The sequence below is a fragment of the Phycodurus eques genome, chromosome 21 (assembly GCF_024500275.1).
Source record: "Phycodurus eques isolate BA_2022a chromosome 21, UOR_Pequ_1.1, whole genome shotgun sequence".
Classification (NCBI taxonomy): domain Eukaryota; kingdom Metazoa; phylum Chordata; class Actinopteri; order Syngnathiformes; family Syngnathidae; genus Phycodurus; species Phycodurus eques.
In genome coordinates this window covers 3072829-3096973 of record NC_084545.1, presented here as the reverse complement: position 1 = coordinate 3096973, position 24145 = coordinate 3072829, and positions in this window count along the sequence as shown.

Genomic DNA, 24145 nt, shown 5'->3' with positions numbered 1-24145 from the left:
GAGGGGATTTTTTTGGGGGAAATCATAGCTAGGAGGGTAAAAACAAACTAGCGCTTATTACAAGATAAAAAGCTCCTGCAATTTTGAGAGTGTAGCAAATGCGCAAGTTTAGAAGCAGTAATATTGCAACAAAAAAGTCGTAACAATCAGGAAAAAGTCACAAAATTCAAAAGTCATCACTAAAAATAATAGTCATAGTTAGTATAAGAAAAATCATTTTACAAGAAAAGAAATCTGTAAAGCTACAGTACGAGGGTTATTTCATAAATTTGAAGCCATAACTACGAAAGAAAAGTTCGGAGAATGTAGTGTACAATGTCAATAAAATTTGCAATTTCTCACACACACACACACACACACACACACATTTCCCAGAGAAAGAACCTGTAATATTGCGAGAACAAAGTTGTCTTTTTCAGATAAAAGTCGCAAAATCCATTCTCATTATGAAAAACTGTTTTAATTTTACAAAAAAAAAAATCCCCCCCAAAAACAGATTTCCTTTATTAAAAGACGATAGTCGTAATTTTGTTGTAATCGTCCAACCAAGTCGAAAATAGTTATAAGACAAATGCAATAATTTGCATTTGTCTTATAACTAGAATGGCTCTTCTTTCCACAGGTCACATTTCCAATTTCATAATTTCCAGGGATGACAAGCTGGACCATCTTTCCGTTCGTCCGTCGTCTTCTTCTCCGACAGTCGCCACGATGTCCATCAAACCCGTAGGTGCGTTAAACAATAGCTACGGTTTTCTTTTACAAAGTTTTTTGTTGGCCAAAAAATGTTTCATCGTCATCTTTTGTTGCTTTGAGCCTCCTCCAAGGAAGTTTTCTGTTGTTTATATGCTAAGAAGATTTTTGGGGCGATAAAGGCACCAACTAACCAATTATTATTATTATTATTTGCACGTTTTTCCAGTGAATAATTCATGAATGTTGGAGACGTTGCAGTTTTGCCCCGAAGTTGCACAAACTGGTAAATGCTTTTTCTTGTACGTACATTTTTTATGGTGAAAATATTACGTACTTTTCTTGTGTTACTTTGGGCCTCCCCCAAGGAAGTTCTGTGTTCTCCTGTTGGATATGCTAAGAAGCTAAAATGCTAAAAACAGGGCCGACTTTTGATATTTTCCAGTTAACCATCATTTTCAAAGGCGGTGCTCCAAATTAGACTGGTTTGTCCTTGGCGGAGTTCATCAGTCGCAATGCACTTTTATTCCTCATCCTTTTCTGCCGAGACAATTAATTGAATGTTGCAGCTCACGCAACACACCTCGCGCTACAATCCTCATGTGGTTCGCCGGGCTACAAAGCATCACGGGTATAGAGCGTGCGGCCATCGCGATGCGCCCCCATCCCTTCCTGACGAAAACGCCGTTGCTCGGCTACGCTGCGTTTTTAATTAACGGCCGCGATGCCCAGCGTTAACCTTCACGTCGATTAAACTCGATGAGCCATCCACGACTATTGTTCAAATTTAAACAAACAACGCGGAGGGTGTCGTTGATGGAAGCTCAGCCGGTGGTTGTATCAAGCGTGGCGGCTTTGAGGGCGGCCGACCGACGAGGGTCTGACTCTCTCGCTTGTTATTTGAGCATCAGCGTTGCGCACGCTTCCGCCATTCTTTCCAAACAACGAGCCTCCTTTTATACTTGCTGAAAGCCAGAATGGCAGCCGCGGGATCTGAGCTCCTTTTGGTGATTACGGGGAGCTCAGCTAAGGGCTAATTGGCCTCGGGGCCCGATGCGCAGTGTTTACCGGCGACCCGTTGGGATGTGGATGAACTGAGGGGGAATAGATCTGGCTTCCCGGGCTCCGGAAAAAAAGTGCAACACAAGAAAGCAAGCATCTGAAGATGACATGTCTTGGCAGAGGAGGGTGGGAGTTAGTCGCTTATGTGCAAGTCTTATATTCTGATCACACAGTTGACACAAAGTGGAGGAAGTGAGAAAACGCTCATCTGTCACTTTGGGCTCTCTTCGCACTCCAGACTGACGACGAGCGAGTTGTTGCCTCCCAAAATCACTTTTGAGTCAACACCACTTTCAAATGAAGTCCAACAAACATTTTGGGTATTTCGACGTGTTGTGCAAACTGGACAAACTTCTGTATTACAGTTTGTGAATTTCTTTCCGTCTTACCATTCTTTTTATGACCTCCGCCAAGCAAGATGTATTGTTTTGATCGCCCATTTGGTTTACTAAAAAATGAAAACTAACTTCAAGGAAACTTTGTGGGAAACTAACTAACTAACTAACTAACTAACTAACTAACTAACTAACTACATTTAAGTACAACTACCTAACTAACTACCTAACTAACTACCTAACTAACTACCTAACTACTTGTAAGCCTAACTAACTAACTAACTAACTAACTAACTAGCTAGCTACTTGTAAGCCTAACTAACTACATTTAAGCACAACCAACCAACTAATAACTAACTAACTAACTAACTACATTTAAGTACAATTACCTAACTAACTACCTAACTAACTAACTACCTACCTACCTACCTACCTACTTGTAAGCCTAACTAACTAACTAACTAACTAGCTACTCGTAAGCCTAACTAACTACATTTAAGCACAACCAACCAACCAACCAACTAGCTACTTGTAAGCCTAACTAACTACATTTAAGCACACCTAACTAACTAACTGACTAACTAAATAACTAACTGACTAACTAACTAACTAACTGACTAACTAACTACATTAAGTACAACTAACTAACTACATTAAGTACAACTAACTAACTAATTCTAAGCTTAACTAACTAACTAACTAACTAACTAACTAACTAACCACTTGTAAGCTTAACTAACTAGCTAACTAACGGCGTTCAAGCATAACTGACTACATTTAAGCCTAACTAACTAACTAACCAGTAGCCGGCCAACCAACTAGCCTTCTCGTGTGCAAAAAACCCCAAAACAAAATATAATCCAAGCCATCTGCCTTGCATTTTTTTTCTCTCCTGTGCTTACTTTGTTTGCGTGACAAGCGAGTCCACTTTTTGGCCGCTAATACCCAATTAGGGAGATGATTATTGATCGCGGGTGACGCTAATCTCCCTTTTCGCAGGATGAAGCGATCGATAGGTGAGCGTAATGAGCAACCTGGCGGCTAGGCACGAACGAGCCCAGTGAGATTTGGACTGGATACATATTTTAAAAGGCCGTGTTATCATGTTTCTGTCTTTTAAGTAAAGTCGGGAGAGACGATTTTGGAAGTAGCTGATTGCATTCTTCTTTGGTAGCAAAAAGGTTGACACCCTGAAGTCACTGTACTTTTTCTTTTTGCCTCAACGTTAGATTTCTTGGCGCTAGTGTATGTGCACAGCTGTCTTGTATCAATAAATTAATGAACAAGCTAGAAACGTTCCGAGTGTGGAGAAAATGTCATTTTTCAGCTGGCGGCTTGTCTGCCTTGGCCTCGCTCGCTTTTTTTTCTGCAAAACTTCAGCAAACATTACTTATACACCCAACGCCGCAAATGCGACGTGAAAAGAATGTGTTTTTGGGGCTGCTCCAAAATGAAAGGCACACACCGTGATATATGACAGAAAACCCACTGTAGCTAGCATGTTGACTTAATGCACGGGCAGGGAAACTTTTCTACTTCCCGGCCACGTTTTATTTTTGAAATGAACAGATTGGCCAGGTCATGTGTAGATTGGTTCAAAAAAAGAAGAAGTTAAAATACAGTGTTACTAGGGCGATACTTGAATGAATGAATGAATACGTAAGGGTTCACTGTCCACGTACCTTTTACGTTACCGTTAAGCCTTCTCTCCCAACTGGGTTAGCTTCAAAGTTTGGCGTCTCTGTCTCCGTCTGTACGGGTTTGAAAACTTTGTCTCGTTCATTTGCAAAGCTGGGTTAAGCTTATGTAAAAGAGATGCGTTTCAAGTACGTCGGAGGGCCCGGAAAACAAACATTTCCCCCACCCCCCCCCTCCGCCCCCGCCGGTGCCCCTCCCCCTTGACAGGCGAGTGACAGCTATTTAAATGCAAACTGTCATTAAGGCACACAACCCTGCGCGACACCTGCTTTAATCACGGCAAACAAAGGCGCCGCCAGTGGCCGAGTCGGCGCTCCCGCTCTGTGATATTCAAATGACGGGGCGGCGCAACATCCGCAACAACAACATCAAAGAATAGGCAGCGCGCCGCCAAGGGCCTCCCGCCGACGCCGCTAATCACCATCAATTTCCGCCTGATTAAAGCAAGAACAAGAAGAAATTGCCAACTCTTAGAATCATATGGAGTTGAACTGAAGGCATTGTGTCCTTTTTATTCAACTTTTGAAAGCTTTTTGGACGCGATTGTACAACCGACGCTTTAGCAGAATGCCGTTATTCGGCGATAACGTTTATTTTCGACTTTGGGGCTGACGAGTCTTGCTTGTGGTTCCGATGTTTGGTACGATTTTAGAATTTTATTTTTCAACAAAAATGTTCGTACAATCCGGACTTTTATGACTTAAGTGCCTTTGGACTTCCAGCAAGATGCCTTTGGGACTGTTTTTCTCCTTCTGGTCTGTTTTAGCCTTTTCTCGTGGTTCTGACATTTTGTGTGACTTTAATGAGACATTTTTCCTGAAAATGTTGATATGAATTGGAACTTTATGGCTTCTGTACCATTGGACTTCAAGTAAGATGGGTTTTAAGCACATGTGCCATCTCATTCTGGTCTCTTCTAGCGTAATAATACGAACAATACCATTTTTTCGTATTCCCACAATTTTGTGTGACTTTCGCGGCACATTTTACACAAAAATGTTTGTAGAATTTGGGACTGACTTTAGGACTTAAGTGTCATCGGTGTTAGCTTGTAATACAATTCTTTTCGTGGTTCTGAGATTTTGGGACTTTAGAGGCCAACGTTTCCCAAGAATGTTGGTCGAATTCTGATTGATTTGGTTTTTAAAACGTCTGTACCATTATAGTTCTGGCACGGTGCTTTTTCGGAAAGTTTTTGAAGCCCCCCGATGTACCATCTCATTCTGGTCAGTTTTAGCGTGTTACACAATTTTCGCATCGTTCTGAAATTTTGAGCGGATATTGAGAGGCAAACCTTTCCCCAAAATGCTGGTATAATTTGGAACTTTATGACTTTCGTAGCAAGATGCCTTTTGGACAGATTGTAAGCAGGAAATTGGGTTTGTTGAGCTTGCAATACCATATTGTCCCTCCTGAGGCACTAGTGAGCACACCAGAAGCTTTGTAAACAAAAGTCTACGGACGCAAATCTGTGGTTTGACGAAGTTAGCGGTTGTTCATTAAACTGTAATATGCTGTCCCAAGTCGGTTAAGTTGTTGCTCTGACAATGAAGCCTTTTTAGCTTTTTGTGTGCGATTCTACGACGATCACTTTTCTTTCACAGTTCCGTGAGTCATAACACAATCCACAGCAGTTTCTTTTTTCATAAAGTTGAAAGCCAGACTTTGGAAATTCGTCATGCCCGCCGAGGCGCGGCCGGGCTGGGCACGTGTCACCACTAAAGCAGTTGGGCATTTATATTGATTACGTTTGTCTTTTTTTTTCTCTCTAGGAACTGCTTGACATGGCTTTTGTCAGCACATACGCGTGTCTACATTATGGTAAGCGTATGTAAGCGTATTCGATTGTTTATGAATGTTTCATCGGGACGCATCTCCGCCACCCATACTTAATCGAGGGAGCCTTGAACAACCATAAACTCGGCCGTTTGCTCTTAAGATGCAAATGCGCTTTATGCTTCACGTGGAATAGTGATTTTGTGCTTCAGACGAACTCCTTCATGCAGGATTAAAACACCCAGTTTACGCAGCGCAACGTGAGCGGCGCCGGGGTTGCGGGTGTTGCTCGCACTTTGGACGCCGAGTGTTATTATTAAACATCTGGTCGGTGGCCCGGCGGGGGAATAAACCAGCTTCCTCTTTGACTAATCAAACGCAATCACACCGGCATTCTGCTGGAAGTAATTAACAGGGGCGGCGTGGACCATATATACAATATCGACTTTGATCTGTTTGGAATCGCAAAGGACATCGTTACGCGGCTCGTATGTAGAAGTCAGGCGCCAACAAAGCTGCGATGACTGTGAATGAGTTTGCACACAGTTAATTACGAGTTAGAAAACCTGTATCAAAAGTGAAAGTGTTGCGCTTGATAATAAGCGTAGGAAAGCTGAGGCGAAGCACGGCCATCATTTAATCATTTCAGGGCCTCAGGCAAAGACAATCACGGGACCCTCAGTGTACCTTTTTCCCCCGGAGCAAAGTTTTCATTGGTCATTCACGGCAGTTTGCACCTAGCGGATCCTATTATATGGAGCTCCATAGTGAGCTGTGTGTGTGTGCGTGTGTGTGTCATTTACGAGCGCTAGCAATGCTAACGCGAACGGCACTGGTTTGGCGATACTTCATCATCATAGCAATGGTTACATACAGTGTACACAGTATCACAAAAGTGAGTACACCCCTCACATTTCTGTAAATATTTTATGAAAACCCTTCATGGGAAAGCACTGAGGAAATGACAATTTGCGATAATGCGATGCAGTCAGTGTACAACTTCCATGACGGTGTATATTTACTCTTCCTTCAAAATAGCTCTGCACATAGGCATTCATGCCTAATATGCTGGCAACAAAAGTGAGTACACCCCTTAGTGAAACACTTTCTACTACCAACCGCGACACATACTCTGTTTGTACCATACATAGACGTACGTTTTTCGGTGACTTAACTTGTCCGACTTTGTTGGCATTTCTCTCCCTCGTAAGCAAAATGACAAGCGGAGATTCACTGCCGAATCTTTGTCTTTTGCTCAAAAGCTGTGCTGATCTCAAACCCAAAGCGATGCAACCGCGCCATCTACAGGGATCTGTTTGTAACTGCAGTTATGTCGAAGCTTGAATTTCACAGACAAGCTGGGCGAGACTCTCTTCCATACCTTCACGTTGAATAACGTACTTGATGTTTCTATATGGTCGGATTCCAGTTGACGAATATAAACGTATGTGGCGGTGAATGATTATAGGCACCTGTAAATGGATGTCACTAGAGGAAATGAACTTTCCACCTCGGCGAGAAACGTTTTGAAGTGCGCGCAATGTTGGAACGACGGTACAAGTTTGGCCTTGAATATTTAAACAACGCTAATTTAAAACAGTTGCGCACACACACACACACACACACACACACACACGAGGCCCATAAAAAGATTAGACCTTCGCCGTGCACAAAATGCCCGAGCCATGACAGTGAATGATGGCTTTATTTGATGTCATAATCGTTTTAATAAATGAAGTACAGGCGGCCGCGGCGAACTGGCGCAACGTGATTAAATACTCCAGTCTTTTACTAATTAGCTTCCTTCAGGTGTTAACTGCAAAATGCCAGGCCTCCCAAAAACTGGCTGGCGGGCCTAACAAGAAGAAGTCGACGACGACCGCACGCACGCACGCATGCACGCACGCACACATTTCCTCTGTATATTGGCCCGCAAGGCTCGAGAAGCCTCTATCAGATAAGGATTTGAGGCGCTTACTTTCCGGCTGACATTTAGAAGGGGGAGTCGGGAAGAAGCCGTAGGAGTCACCTTCATATGAAAGCCATCGATCTCGCCGCACTACGTTTGAGACAATAAATGAGATGTTTTCATTTGATTTGAGTCCATCAGACTGACATGAGGAATACACACTCCATAATGAGGCAGCAAAACCCCGGAGTGGATACATATATTATACTACGTCTCTTCTTCATTTTGTTTTCTGTTAGTCATTTGGAAAACACTCAGGCAGGCTGTCAAGGGCATGCCAAAGCAACAGGTGGCGCCACAACCTTGAGCTCGTAGGCCGTTCAGGTCAATTAGAAGTGGATCGCAGTGGACTGATAAAAAGTAGAGTGGAATGTTCTACTTTATATATATATATATATATATATATTTACATTAATAAAAATATCGCTAAGTGAGAAAAATTGAAAAAATGACTTTTTTCAATTTTTTTTAGCTACGTTACTACAGTAAAATACTGTTACTTTTTTTTTAAATTCTAGCAAGCAAAAAAAAAAATCGACATTTTTTACATTTTCTTCGAAATGTTTATTTATTTATTTTTACCGACTACTAATTGAGAACAATATTATTTTTTCTATTGGCTACATCTACGTTTTGTACAAAATTCCACTAAGCGTAAAAAACTAAAAGTTCATTTTCTACTAATTACAGTTAATAATGAATTTTTCTTTTCCAAAATCATACTTTTTCTCCAATTACAGCAACCTTTTGTACAAAATCCCAGAAAACAAGAACAAACAAAATGTTTTCTACTAATTACAGCTGCTTTATTTATTATAAAAGCCTACTGAGCAACAGCAAAGAAAATGTGTAAGTTTAAAAGTACAAAATCCTACTTAGTGAGAATATGCAACATTTCTACCTGTTTTGCTAATCACAGCTACTTTTTGTACAACATTCAACTTTTGTACAAAATCCTACTACTATGTCTGTTTACTACTAATTACAGTTACTTTTGTTGTGCAAAATCCTACTTAGTGAGAACAAGCAACATTTCTGCATTTTCTACTAAGTACAGCTACTTTTTGTACAAAACCCGACTCACTTTTTGGATACATTCTTTCTACGAGAACAATTGAAATGTCCCTTTTCTGCTCATCACGGTTACGTTTTGCACAAATCCTACAACGTGAGAGCCACTTTTTGTACAAAACCCCATTTTTTTTTTTTTTATGTTTCACCCCCAATATATTACACGGGAATGAAACTTTCCCCAAGGAGACATTCGCCCCACCTTCAGGTCATCATCTCCTGCCTCCCTGGGTGGACTGTCTGCCATTAACATTCAGATATTCAAAAGCATCGGTCTCGCCTTGAAGCTGACTCCACCATCAACGGCAGGTTAATTCCTTCCAAATTGAAATCTGTGGGTTGGATCCTTGGTCGCAACTGCTGTTTCTTTATGTCAGCCCTTGACTCCTTTTATTATGACCTCCTTCAAGGAGACGTGTTTGTGTTATGTACGCATTTGTGTCCTTGCCCCGTTGCTTTGACTCTTTGCCGCATCCGGCACCAAAAATTTCTTCCTTTTTTTTTTTTTCCGGGACAAAACAAAGAAGAATCCATTCAATTCAGAGATGGAATTATTCATGTTCGTCATTTCTTGTAACCTTGTTTTGATAATGCCTGTTATAGAGGGCACCCAAAAATCGCGTGCCAATTGACATTTTTTTCCAAGCTAGTAATATTTAATCTTTTATGTTTATTGGAGGAATACAGAGGAAATAAGGCTTAAAATAAATAAACAATTGTGACGTTGTTGCAGTTACACGTAAGTCCTGTAGGTGTCGGTAGCTTGCTTTTAAACGCTTGCTGACTGCCAAAACAAATCAAGAAGAAGGCATTTTGGGTAAAAGGTTTAGCAATTTTATTTATGTAATGCCTGAAGGCACATTACATCCGGAAGAGACTCATCACATATTAAAACCAACTGAAAAACAAACAAAAAAAAGAACATTTGTAACCTTCCACTATAATAAAAAATGATAAAGAAAATCATAAAAAAACAGAAACTACTGTCCATCATCACACAAATTCATTCATTCATTCATTCATTCATCTTCCGTTCCGTTTATCCTCACTGTGGAAAATTGGGAAAATGCCATAACTGTCCATCATCGCCGAAGTAAAACAAAATAGCAAGACAATGTTGCGACTGCACACCAATACAGAAGTAAAACTAAAATAACAGCCAAACTACATACCATCGCAGAAGCAAAACTAAAACATTTTAAAAATGTCATGACTGTTCACTATCATCGGTGAAACGATAAAAAAAAAAAAAAAAAAAACATTTGACCACCCTCCACCATTACAAAGGCAAAATACAAAATGAAAGAAATGCCGTAACTCTTTACATCACAGAAGTAAATAAAACTAAGAAATGACAAAATGCCATAACAATCCACCTCCACCCTTGCAGAGGATAAAGTAACAAGAAAATATCATAACTTTTCATCATTATAGAACTAAAACTAAACAAGCGAGTAAAAATTTGTAACTGTCCACAGTCTGTCACAAAAAATTAGATAAGGTCACAACCTTCCATCATAACAGAAGTAAAACAACACAGCAATCTAATTAAAAAGTATAAAATGTCGTGTCCGTTATCACAGAATTAAATTTATCCTTGCAGAAATGAACCTAAAAACAAACAAACAAACAAAAAAAAACACAAAAAATGGTTCAGAGATTGGAAATTCTAATGGTGTACGAGATTACTGTCGGGACCGTAGTCCATTTCTTTGCTCCTCTTTCAGCCAGTTACTGAGACTAACTAGCTAAATTAAGGTAAAACCTCACATTGTTTCCCATGCATCGGTAATTAGTCAATGCAAGAAAGTGGACAGAGGGAAAGATGGCAGGCTTGGATGGACGGCCAAGTGGACGTCCTGCTGGGGGGACAAAAAAAAAAGATGGCCCGGAGCCGCTCGTTCATTAGCCCAATCAGGAATTGATGTTTTCTTTTTAAATAAACTTAAGATACGTATAGTTTTTGCGGAACTAAAAAAACAAAATATACACGTGTATATTTTGGTAATCTATTGTGATGCAGCTGCTGATTGCGCCAAGGGAGGTGTCGGAGCACCTCGGGGCTGAAGGGAAATAATTGATTTTTCCCTTCAAGGTTAGCAGAAAAAAAAAATAAAAAAATGCTGCGGGGAAAGCTACACAGGGCCCAGCAGTGGGCCAATTAATGCTGTTGATTTGGAAGAAGCATTTATTTGTTTATTTATTTTTGTTTCGCATTTCCCCGACTTTAGTGGGAATACTAAAGAAAATATCCTGTAATCTTCCTTTCCTCAAGCTGCTGTCTCTTGAAAAGCACACACATAAACACATATTGTTGTTGGTATGAAAAGAAGTATTTTTAGTCTCCTACCTCGAAAGCAAGTGTGACTTTTGCCGGTTGGCATCTCCTGCGACTTCTATTTTTACGTCTCAGCAACATATATTATTAAGCATCAAAGCCTTTTCGTCATTTTCATAATCCTGTTGTTTTGGTGGCGGGGCGGGGGAAAGAGGGACGTCTCCTGTCTCCGACATGAAAGAAAATATTAATAACCGTCTCGCTATTGATCACTTAGCGTTGTGCTGAGTCCCTCGCGAGCGACGCGCAACAGAGTTTATGGCATTATTAAGATTAAGAGACGCATTAACAAACGTATGTTTTCTGCACTTTTACGGCAATAAATAAATAAATAAGTAAATCAATATTTAAACACTGCAATGTGTGCGTCGCTTGACTTAAGTGGGAAAATGTACGATACATTCCGATGTCGAAGAAGGCAACTGGACTTATACTGGACATTATCTTAGCCCAGGAGCTCACTTTTTAGTTAGCTAACTTTTTTAGTTAATAACAGTACAATACGTTTACGCTTTGAGGTTTATCTGTATTTAAATTAGGCCCTCTGTGGCTAACCGGCCATAGCATTCGAAATGAAAAATGAAAGATATGAAGATAAGCGGTATAAAAAATGGATGGATTGATGTGTTCCCTTATTTAAATGGTCGAAAATTGTATCAACTGAGACATTTTACAGATATATTTATTGTACATTGACTTATTTGGATTGAGGGAATAGAGAACCTGACAATAGCGGTCGTCAGCTAGTTGCTAGCTGCCTAAACAATCATCTTAAAATACAATAAAATACCATACTATAAATAAAATGAAATCCTAAAATGTTCGTCTCAAAGTTTTATATAAATTGTTTTGGTAAATTGACCTATTTGGGTTGAATGACAATAGCACACATAGCTAGCTTTTCCGCATGCGTTAGCGATCTGTCAAATTAATGCAATATGAAGAAAAGAAAATCGACTGGAATTATGATATGAAAAAATAGAAAGCCTTTTGTGTTTGAAGCCACCATTTTGATGTTGGCTCCAGGTCGTCCATTAACATTTAATTGTATGGAAGTCATTTAAAAAAGATATTGGCTTTATTGCCTAAATGACCACGTATCTATACCTATCCAGAGAGTTTATATTGATGTTTCTTGTAAATGTACTGATTTGGATGAAATCTATAGCGAAACTGTGACGGCAACGCACATAGCTCACGAGTCTGCTAATGTTAGCTAGCTGTGTAAATGACAATAAAAAGCCTTTTGCGTGCAAAGCCGCCATTCTGATGTGCGCTATCTCTCTCCGTCTAGGTTTCAGCGTAATTATATGAAGGAAATCATTTTTAAAGGCGATTGTGCCGGGCGGTAAAGGCAGTAAGTAAACAAACGCGTTAAAAGGAGCTAATTAGCGATAAGGACTTTTTAACCCCTCCTGGAGGTGAGAGTACAAAGCCACATTTCATTTCACACTTTATTCACTCGCCTAATGAGATGATCTATTTGATGTATCTGTTTATAGCCTGGCCTGACATTTGCATTTGAGTATTTACGGTGGCCGGCTCACAAAAGTCCACTCTTCGGAAAAACGTGAAGATTGAAGAAGGCGGCGAGAGCGATGCGATCGTAATCGGCAGCCAAACCCACACCCCCTCGCTTGCAGATGTATGCAGGCTGATTTATGGGATACAACTGGGGATGTGCTATATTTCGCCGCGTACGTATCCATTTATGTAATTAACAAGGAGTGCTACCAGTTGCGGCGGCGGTTAATAAGCTCCGGTGGGAGACGCGGGCGAGCAGGTGAACCCGTGGCCCTGGAGATGTTAAACACAGATGAATAGATGCCAGAGCACACACGGCCCTCCCACTAAATCACGCCAAATGAGCAACGCAAATGGGCCCGGCCACTAAAATCCCAATGTTCCTTAAATGGACCAGGCCTCTCATAGATATTGAAAACAGGTAACCTTGACACCAACGTGCCACCTTTTGGACACGCATCGGTCCGACGGCGATGCCTCTTGCAAGGCGCTCCAAGACACGGGCCGCTCAGCGGCAATGTGAAGACGGCTAATCGTATCGCCTCCAGGTACTTCTGTCCCGGAGGCGATACGATTAGCCGTTTTAGCCGTTTAGCATTTTTGTTGCTGTTCGCTCCAAAACGAACAAGGGATTTGGAGATGCTTGGATTTCATTGCGCAGGTACAATAGAATATCAGTGTTTCCCAGTACTACGTTCAAAAGAAAATGTATACATACTGAAATAATGATAATTGTTTCAATTTACTCGCAAATGTACTTTCTCAGAGTAAAACCTGGGCCTGTCTCGTAGAAAATGTTGCTATTCCCCTATTGTATGAACGGCAGCATGTGGATAGACAGGTTAATTGAACCTTCAGCTATGTAGTTGGAGAGCATTTCATTTTATATATATATATATATATATATATATATATATATATATATATATTTTTTTTTTTTTTTTTGCAGCAATTAAGTGAAAATGGATAATTTCCTGCGGCACACCTGAGGATCTCTCACAGCTCAGCGGTTGGGAAATACTGCGGTAGATGATACATTTGTATGAATTGCTAAATGTATATGCTAACCTGCTCGATGGGGTAGCTATCCATTGTAGATTAATTTGACAAGCGTTGGTTAAAAATACAAACAAACGCAATGATACTTTTGTGCATTATACATGATGGCTCTAGTTAGATACGTATAGCTATCTGGACTTGTGACCTAAAGGTGTTAAATTAGAGGCGCTAGGAAGTACAAAATGAAGGCTGTTGTAAATGACAAAGTTGGTTTGTTTGGTTTTTAATCAGCTAAAAATTACCAGGCGAAACTAACTAGTTTGATAGGTTAACGCGTCATCATGGATGGAGAGACAGACTAGTTAGCCTGACAAGCTTTTGGTTGAAAAAATAAATAAACCCCAATACATTTACAGTATTCAATATACCGTATATGATAGCGATAGCTAGGTAAGTATAGCCAGCTTGACTAACCAGGTAAGAGTACTAGATGGGTTAACTAGTTTGATGCATAAGCTAGCCGTCAAACAGGCGCTAGCAATTAATGGTTGTTTTAATTTTAGTAGTTAGCATTTTGTTTTTTAAATTCAGCTAAAACGTAGCTGGTAGTTAGCCATCATGGATGGACATAGCTCGACAAGCTTATGGCAGTAAATGAAAACACGCTAAATTGTGTTGAGTGTTGATGCCGGAGAATGCAGTGTGGTAAACGGGCGTTGTTAATTTTTGCTATTTGCGCTACAAAAAAAAAAACAAACCCAAATTTGTTGATGGTGTCATTGTATATAGATAGATAATTCTGCTTCAGGCGTGATCTATTTAAATGAAGTCTTGTATTTGCAGTTGATTCCTTTGCGACCCATTTCCTGTTGAAATAAATAATACATCTCAGGTGGTTTCTCTTACGCGCATTAAATGAAACAAATATTTTTTTTTCTTCTCTTAACCACGACCTCTCATTCTTTTCTCCCTGTCTTTTAAATTTCAACTTCTTCTGCTGTCACCGGATATATATCATCTATTACGGATTTGCAATACCAAGTTGGGCTTTGACAAATGAGAACTTCTGCTCGACTTTTTTTTATTAACTTTCCAAACAATGTCGAACAATAACGGGGAATTTATTACCCCCTGTCGCAGGGATCCACTTCTTAAACCTTGATCTTAACTAAAGCGGCTTTATAGGTAAACCAGACCTGCGCGGCAACCTTGACAGATGAGGGTAAACCATTTTTATTTATTTATTTATTTTTGTTTTGGTAACAGCTGCTATATAACGTTAAAGCCTTGTGAAACTCATCCGCGTCCTCTTCGGTGACAAAACAAACACACAAAACGACGTTTGGCGGCGAGCCAGGCGCAATCAAATATTTCCCTCGCCCTGTTATATGTCTTCCATCTGCACAGCTTTGCGTTTCCATGTTTTTTTGGTTTTTTTTTCGCTGAGCTAAACTGTATAAAATGATCGGGGGCAGAATGGAGTTAGCGGTAAAATAACAGGCGGATCTTCACAGGAATGCAAAGTCATTAATGCATTAAAACAAAAATTGGGACGCTGTAAATGTTGCAAACATTTTTCCAATGTGGCATATAAGATGTTTGACTTTATTCACCCCATGAGAGAAATTAGATGTAAATTAGAAATAAAGGTCATTGATCAATGTACACACATTATACAAAGAGTTAGGGTTTCAAATGTGTGTTTCCTGATCGGGTTACCATTTCGAGGTAGTGTTTCGAATTGGGGTTTCAAGCAAAGATTACATTCTTAAACCTAGGTCAGGGTTTCAAGCAGAGGTTGGGAATTCAATGTAGTGTTTCAAGACACGGTTCCGTTTCAAAGTAGGGTTTCCAGACACAGTTACGATTTAAACTTAGCATTCCAAATTGGGATTTGAAGTCTGGTGAGAGTTTCAAGCAAAGATTAAGGGTTTCAAGACAGGGTTAGGGTTTCTAGATGTGGCTGGGGTTTCTAGTAGGGTTACCAAATTAGGGCTTCATGCCTGGGTTCCGGTTTCAATCAAATATTAGGGTTTTAAACCAGGTTTTGCATTTCAAATTAGGGTTCCAATTATAGGTTAGGGTTTCAAGCAAAGGTTAGTGTTTCAAAGTAGGGTTTCAAGCCTGTGTTAAAGTTTGTATGACAAAGTTCATGCTGGTCGTGTGCCACAGTGCATTTGTACGTGAAATAAGCACCCTAACGTACGCGTTGTGATGTTCTAATACGGCGATAGCGCCGTCCGCCTGTACATCATCAGCGGCGGCAGTCCATTACTTGACTTCCCTCCGGCTCGCTTTTATGACCTTTTGCACAAAACGGACGAGGCTCAGCACCCTTATATTGTTCTAATAACGCCATAAAGTCCCTGTGATAACGTCCATAAGAAAGCACTCATCAGAAGGGCGCCGCTCGCCTAATTGGGCAGAGTTAGGGTCTATTAGGCGCCGTCAGGACTACGGAGTTGCGCTCGCCGCTTTTATGGAGCGTCAGTAAGAAGAACGCAAATTCGTCTTCTTCTTCTTGGTCTTTCTTTATTTTAAGACTTCAACCTGGCGGCATTTCGTCACCCTGGCATTATTGAATAATGAATAACGTCCCCTGTTGTTGTCTTGCCAAGCCACTCGAGTCCTGTAGATGGCGCTAGTGTGTGTTTATAACTGTTAGGGTTTCAAATGAGCGTATCAAGAGTTTAAAGTTGTGGTTTGAAGTTCGGGTTTTTGGGTTTTTTCTTCGGGTTTTTGTTTTCAAACAAATGATAAACTTGGGTTTCAAATTAGGGTTTTACAAGCAAAGATGAAGTTTTCAGGTTTTGAGTTCAAGTAAAGATTCGGGTTTCAAGTCAGGGTTAGGGTTTCAAAAATGATTTCAAATTCAGGGTTCTACATTAGGTTTTAAAGCCAGGGTTAGGAATTTAATTCAGGATTTTTAGACCAGGTTAGGTTTTCAAGTTAAGGATTTCAAATCGGAGTTTCAAGCCTGGGTTAGGATTTAGAATTAGGGCTTTAAGCAAATGTTAGGGTTTCACAGTAAGGTTTCAAGACTGGGTCCTGGTTTCAAGCAAAGATTAGGGTTTCAAGTGCGGGTTGGGGTTTTGAACAAGGGTTTCAGAGGCGGCTATCGAGACAGTATTAGGGTTTCCGGATGAAAATGGCGGTTCAAGCCCAGGTTTGGGTTTCTAAAGCCAAAAGTAGGATTTCAGTTGGGGTTTTAAGACAGGGTTAAGGTTTCAAGTTAGGGTTTAAAACCTGGGTTTGGGTTTCAAGCTACTGTTACTGTTTCAAGTTAGACTTTCAAGCCTGTGTAAGGGTTTCAAATCTGAGTTTGAAGCAATGATTAGGGTCTCAAGCCTTCTTTTTTCCCCTTCCTCTTAGCGTCAGAGTGCACACCACAGACAGCGAGGAACAGGAAGTGCTTTTATCTCTGTTCGGTCTGCCGTGTCACCTTGACAGAGCTGCGGGATTCTTGGGCACCTTTTGATGTTCAAATCAAGACTGCGTACATGTGAACGTACGTACATGTCCTCACCGCAGGTGTGCAGAGCCACGCTGCACCCACCTCTGCCACCTTTGAAAAGAAGAAGGCGCTCACCTGACGCCCGCTAATGTACAACATCCTCCAAAGAACCCTCGAGATCTGGATCGAGATCTCTCAAGCTACCAAACCTTTTGGGTCCATGGACCCCTTACAGTGGTGTAACTTTAGAGTGGGTTAGAGCTTCAAATTAGGGGTTGAAGTTTTGATTAGGGTTTGAAATGAGGGTTTCAAGCCTAGTTTCAGGTTTTAAACAAGGTTTACTAGTTTCAAATGAGTTTGGTCATCAAGGTGACCCGTTTTGAAGATGCGTACGACGTCAAGATGGCCGTGACAACGGAGTTGCGATGGAATCCTTCCGGGAGTCTACGAAGGCGTGGCAATAGCTTATTGTAACTTATTTTGCCGACGCCCAAGTTATGGCTTGCGGACCCCACGGAAGTCCAAGGTCCCCAGTTTGAGAACCATTCGTATGCCGAGTCTCGTTGCTGTATGGAACATTGCTTCAGAGCGGAGGCCCGGCAGCCGTGGTATTAATGAGGGTGCGGGGACGCCGTCCTGGAATCAAAGAGCGTTCACAGCTAATTGGAGAGGATTAACCTTGGTCCATCACCAGGACCCCCCGGGACACCGCTCGCCTTCATTTCCATACCAAAGTCACTGGAGAGGTGACTCTCCATGGAAAGTGCACACTGGGATTCAAGTTGGTGCTTCAAAGTAGGGTTTGAAACCAGGATTAGGGTGTCACACAAGGGTTAGGGTTTCAACTTTAGGTTAAGATTTCAAACTAGGGTTTTGATTTAAGGTTTCAAATGACTGTTTCAAGAAAATGTTTGGGTTTCACAATACAGTTTCAAGAAATGGTTAGGGTTTCAAACAAATGCTCAAGCCTTGCTCAAGTTTTCAAGTGTGGGTTTGGGTTTCAAGGTAGGGCTTCAATTTCGGTTTCCAGACAGGGTTAGGGTTCCAAGCAAAGGCTAGGGTTTCAAACCAGGGTTAGCTTCTGAAGTTAGGGGTTTAAATTAGTGTTTCCAGCCTGGGTTATTCCTCCAAACAAGGCTTAGAGTTTCAAGGTGGTGTTTCAAATTAGGGTTTCAAGACAGGGTAATGGTTTCAAATAAGGTGTGGGGTTTTAAAAGAGCATTTCTTTCAGAGTTTAGGATTTACAATTCCAGACAGGGTTAGAGTTTTGAAGTCGGGTTTCAAATTGGGGTTTCAAGACAGAGTTAAGGTTTCAAGCAAAGGTTTAGGGCTTTGAAGTAGAGTTTCACACAATGGTTAGTGTGTCAAATTAGGACAGTTATAGGTTTAGGGTTTCTACCCAGCGTTAGGGTTTCAAGCAAAAGCTAGGGTTTCAAAGCAGGGCTTCAAACCAAGTTTAGTGTTTTAATGAGGGCTTTTAGAAAAGGGTAAGGTTTCAAGCCAGGGTTAGGGTTTCAAGTTCTGGTTTCGAGCCAGGGTTTTCCAGTTCAGGTTCAAGCAATCTGATGTCCCAAAACTTCTGTCCACATACCCAACGTAGGAGACCTCCACCGATGTCCTGAATGTTGTTGTGGGTATCAAACAGACGTACGAACGCACGCTTCCTTCCTTCTTGGGACGCATCCAGGATGGCTGGCTGCATGGCTCAAGGGGCCTTAGCGCATTCTGCGGCGTGACACGGTCTGGCGAGGGCGCCGACGCCGACTCATTTGTTCGAATTTGAGGAAGACTTTCTAATGATGGCTGGTAATATTGAAGGAGATTGCTTCCGTGGTGTCGTTAAGCGCGATAGATGGATGATTAAATCTAATGACGCCGTAGTCGTGTACTAATCATATCATAAGTCGTAAATAGTCTGCTGGCAGATGGGAACGTGATTGATGATAAGGACGACGACCGGTAAAAAAAACCCCCAAAAAAACATTAGCATTTATTGACAGATTTTTTTGGTAATCTTTGGTTGTGGGTTCAAATTAGTGTTTTAAGCCTTTTTAGACTTTCAAACAAGTTCAAAATTGGTACTTCGAGTGGGGATTAGGGTTTCAAATTATGGTTTCAAACCAGGGTTAGGTTTTTAGGTAAGGGTTTGAAGCCTGGGATAGGGTTTCAAATTAGGGTGAGGATATCAAAGTGGGGTGTCAAGCCTGGTTTATGGTTTCAAACAAGGGTTAGGGTTTTAGATTTGGCTTTGAAGTCTAGGTTAAGGTTTCAAACAAGGGTTGGCCTATCAAGTTAGAGTTTCAAATGAGGGTTTTAAGCCATGGTTAGGATGTAAAGTTGGAATTTGAAATTAGGGGTTCAATCTTATTTTATCGTTTCAAATGAGGGTTTGGTTTCACATTTGGTTTTGAAGCCTGGGTGAGTGTTTGCGGTTTCAAATTCAGGTTATGGTTTTATAGGAGGGTTTAAAAGTCAGCGCTGTTTGAAATTTGGGTTGCAAGTTAAGGTTTTAAAGTAGGGTAGGAAGATGACGTTAGAAATTAAAATGAGCAAGCCCCATCCAAATCCAAACAAACAGAAATGCTAAAATAACTGAATTATTTAGAAAAATAATTGGCAATAATAAATTGAGAGCTTGCAAGCCGAGGCTCAGCACCGCCATCGTGTAACAATAGCTCTCCCTCTTAATTTGAATTAACACTACGTAGCCATTGTCTGAAACGCAATAAGTTCACTAGTGAGCAAACAATAATGAAGCATAATCATAATTATAAATGTTTGCATTAAATTGAGTTGTTAACGTTATATTATTGCATTGAGGAGTCTCATCGGCATACAATGCAGTTAGCTCAAGGCCCTCTCATCATTCTCAGTTTTTTTCCCCAGTAACTGAAATAATGAATTGATCTACTTTGCTGGTAATTGTCGGCATTACGGAACCCACGCACTGACTCACATAGTTGTCATAATTTATGACCTGTTGCAATAACATGTCAGACTCCAAAATCTGTAAAATGACTTCTCGTTGTTATTAAACCACAAGTTGACCTATTGTAGGTACTGTGACCCGACGTCCGAGTTTTTCGAGATGCGGATATAATTAGTTAATATTCTCCAAGCTGTTTATTGCCCCTCTCAGCTGAAGTTTACTGTCAAACGACATAGCCCCTACTACCTTAATGCTATCATACAATGGGAAGCGCCATAATCACACAAGCTAACAATTAGCATCTATGCGACGGCGTTGTTACCTTTCAAGCAACAAATATCTGAACACAAATAGCAACACATGTAGACAGATAATATAACAATACTCACAATCATATATTCTTTATCCTCAGTGAAGAAGCGCCAATATTACTGCCGTACTGAGATGTTAGTTCACATTGCAGTAATGTATATCAGCATGTCTGTCTTCTACTATCCTCCGGTGGCCAAGACGCACACACCAGAATGAGCATTGAAGGAAAAAGCGTGGCAAAATTGGTTTAATTCTATTTATGCCATTACTGTATGTTTTTATTAGCAATGTTCTATACCACATTATTCTGACTGGTCCCAGTTTGAGTATTGACTCTTGAGGACTCCTCAAAAGTAAATATCAAGTACCGATACCACGAGTACTTTTGATACATAAAATTTCAATCAACACAATGACTGATAATCATGAACAAAGAGCATTCTTTCTTTGTGACGTACATGATGATTCGTAATCAGGACTTGGGTTTCAAACTAAGGTTATTGTTTCAAAGCAGAGTTTCAATCTTGCTTTTTAAGGCCTTAAACAAGGGTTAGGGTTTTCAAATAGCCACCATAATGATTGCAAAATATCCAAGGCTGTTATTAGAATATGAAGCGTTAACGTCTTCGGGCAGCGTTCCAGAAGTTTCGTGTCCGGCAAGCTGGAAGACGATCGGGAAGATGCCAATTCCTCAGAAATAGCCTCGGAATGTTTTTCAAAGCCCGTGAGAGATTTACGTTGTTGTTAGGATGGATCATAGATATTTTAAAAGTTCCCTGGCACTGGTAATAGTTTTCCTCTGGTGGTTTTTTTCTCCTCGCGCTATTTTAAAACAAACAAATGAACTTCCTGGAATAGCACAAAAATGAAGGGAAACACTTAATGAAGTAGCGCAACTTCTTTGCAAAAGTGGGACAAGATAAACAAGATTTGAATGCATTCAAACTCGTTTATGAGGAGATTTTAGACCTTCTTCTTCTTCTTCTTCTTCCAGACTCCAATCTTGTTTTGAGATCCGTCTTGGAAAGTGTGAGGTCTCCACACGTACAAGCTGCCTCTCTGACACCTCTCAAAAAGTCTTTTTAAATTTTTTTTTTTTTTTATATAGTGGTGTTCCATCCAAACGGTAAAATTTTGAACAATCCATTCATGGTCGGAAGTGTATTCATCATGAATACCAACATTTCAGTCAAAAGTCTTCGAATACAATTAGAATTACAAATATAGATGATCTGATTAATTTAACACCTTTTACTGGAAACATGAGACTTGTGTTAATAAGGTCAGTGATGAAGCCTGGAGCATGGCTAGCACGTTTCCTACATTTTTGGACTATCTGCATGTGCAAAGTAGTGATAGTGTTTGTTCGCAAAAACGTCGTCATGAGGAAGAACCAGTGAAATTTTGGTGTGACTCCAGATAAAGATTTACATACTTATCGAGAGTTAGGGTGTCAAGTTACAGTTTCGAGTCTGGTTTATGGTTCCAAACATGGGTTAATGTTGCAAATTCGGGCTTGCAGGCTGGTTTAGGGTTTAAAGTTAGGGTTTGGTCATCAAGGTGACCCATTGTGAAGATGCTAATGACATCAAGATGGCCGTGACAAAGAAGCTGCGGTGGAATCCTTCTCAGGAGTCTAGGAAGGTGTAGCAGACATTTTTGTATGCTGCAATAATGAAGACAAAAAAAGAACCAAACCAGAATTCATCAAGGAACTCGTAGCAATGTATGAAAATGGCGGATTCCACTTCCAAAAAATAACCTGTCCTCCTCTCTCTGTACTCCTCGCCGTCTTTCGTATGCCAGCAAGTCTTCAACAAAGTCATTTCATCAGTCATTTATATTAATTCCAAATTGTTTTCTGTATGTTAAACTATAGTTATGCTCTATAAAATGTATTTTTTGTTAAACTTTTTTTTGGGTGTGCGGAACATATGAAATAGATTTACATTATTTCCTGTAGGATGTATGCTTTTGTCTTCACACGATTTGGATTTAGTCGGACCTTTTAAACGGCTTCAACACAAAAACCGAGGCTCCCCTGTAGTTTGTAGTGTAGATTATCTTTTGTGACACAAGTCCTACAACTACACTGACACAACTACACTACACATCATCCTAAAACAGATGAGCAGAATCCCTTTTTCCTGCTTTTGTTAACAGTGTTGACCTCGGTGAAGGTCTGTGTTGGCTGTTCTCCAGTACTGTTTTTCTGTCTTCTAGATCGCCCGAATAGAGGAATGCTCCATTATTTGGCCTTGTTTGACTTTGGCCTTGGTCTGTGCCCCAGTGAGTATCCTATTCTTGGTTCATGTGTTGAAATCTTGCAGCCATTCTCCTGATAACGTCCCTCTGTTATGCCAGTAAGCAGTTTGAATGGGTCCTCTCGTCTTGCGTCGTGATCGCCACATGAAGGACTTGACGACGCAGCTCGGGTTGTGTTCGCGCATCCATTGAAATAAATGTGGCGTTGGAAGAAGAAGAATTAAAAAAACAAAGCGCCATCAGCCATAACTCACGTCTGCATTCTGTTGCAGTAATGAAATTTGAAGGAAAGCCCTTGTGAGCTCAAGGATCCCCTTTTCGCCAGCAGATGTTGGTGAAATGAAAGCGATAGGCAGGCAGTCAAAGTGTCCGTATTGTCTTTAAGAGCACAATAGAGAGTACATTGTCAATGTATTAGCCGCCTCGTGTTAATCTCGCCGCCACACTCTCCGATGGACCTGCAGGAGCCCAGCGGGATATTCCCAAATGTCCGGATAGCAAATAACGAGCAAAGCACTTTTTGCACTTGCAGCCTAAAGACATCTCTTCTCATATTTGTCTCCTGCGTTCCAAATGTTTCTAGCTTTGAGTTCGACCTTCAACTTTGACAAGAGGCAGTGAGGTAAGGCCAGAAATTGCCTGAAGATGGGCAGATGGAATCTCGCCCTCACCTTCTGTACAAACCCAACGACGAGAACTCTTGTTAAAGACCTCCACTTTATTGGGCCCGTACTGTCACATCTGATAACCGTCACAGCAACGAGGGGGCGACTGGGTGATTGCTCGGTGCCAGACCTGGACACTTTCACCTTTTCAAGACGGGGAAAAGATTTAAGAGCCTCAAAGGCATCAGAACTTGAAGATGTAATCTCCTCGACAACAACAACAAAAAAAACCTCCTTGCAATATGGCAGCAACATTTGCCAAAAGACATTGGCTTTAATGACAGCGGCACAAATGAGCGCGGCGCAGAGGCTTCCTGCACAGAATGGCGCATTAGCGCATTGCTGACAGACGAGTCTTAATTGTTTCCTCTGGCAAATAGAAGTTCACACGGGAGAACAAAAAAGCTCGCCTGGCAGCGGCGCCTTTTGATGCAACGGTGACGATGACCTTGCTGCAGTGCGCCCCGCCGCAGGATCCTTAAGAGTTTATCTTGACACACTCCCGGAGAGTGACTCTCAGGTGTCGCGCTGATAGACCAATTCATTTAACTCCGTCACGATCCAGGGGCTCGAGAGGCTGCCGCCTGATGAATCCCGATTGTTCTTCTGCCTGTCTGGCTGTTTGCTCTCCTTCGGGCGAGAGACGTTGTTCTGCCAATAGCCTGCAGACTGTTAACGCACCAGAAGCACTTTGCTGTTTGCAACCGCCGCCGTCGTCCTACGATAACTGCCGTGCTGACTGCATTTATAACCACGTCTGCACGGGCAGGCTAGGAGCTCAAACACATAACGCATCTTGCATGCGTAAAATCGAGGATGTTAGGGTGGATTCTACGGATGGCGTGACCGATACGACACTCCAACTTGGGGAGGAAAGAAATACTCAAGAAAAATACCTTCAAATATGTGACAAGCTCTACAAAACCTCTCTAACTGTTTCAGCTGCTTTGCATCAGACTATGGTAACATAATATATTCCTTTGGATTGCAAAGGTTTTAGGTATTATTACCCATTGTTTGTTTCCGAAATGATACTCTCTAAAAAGTTGTGAAAC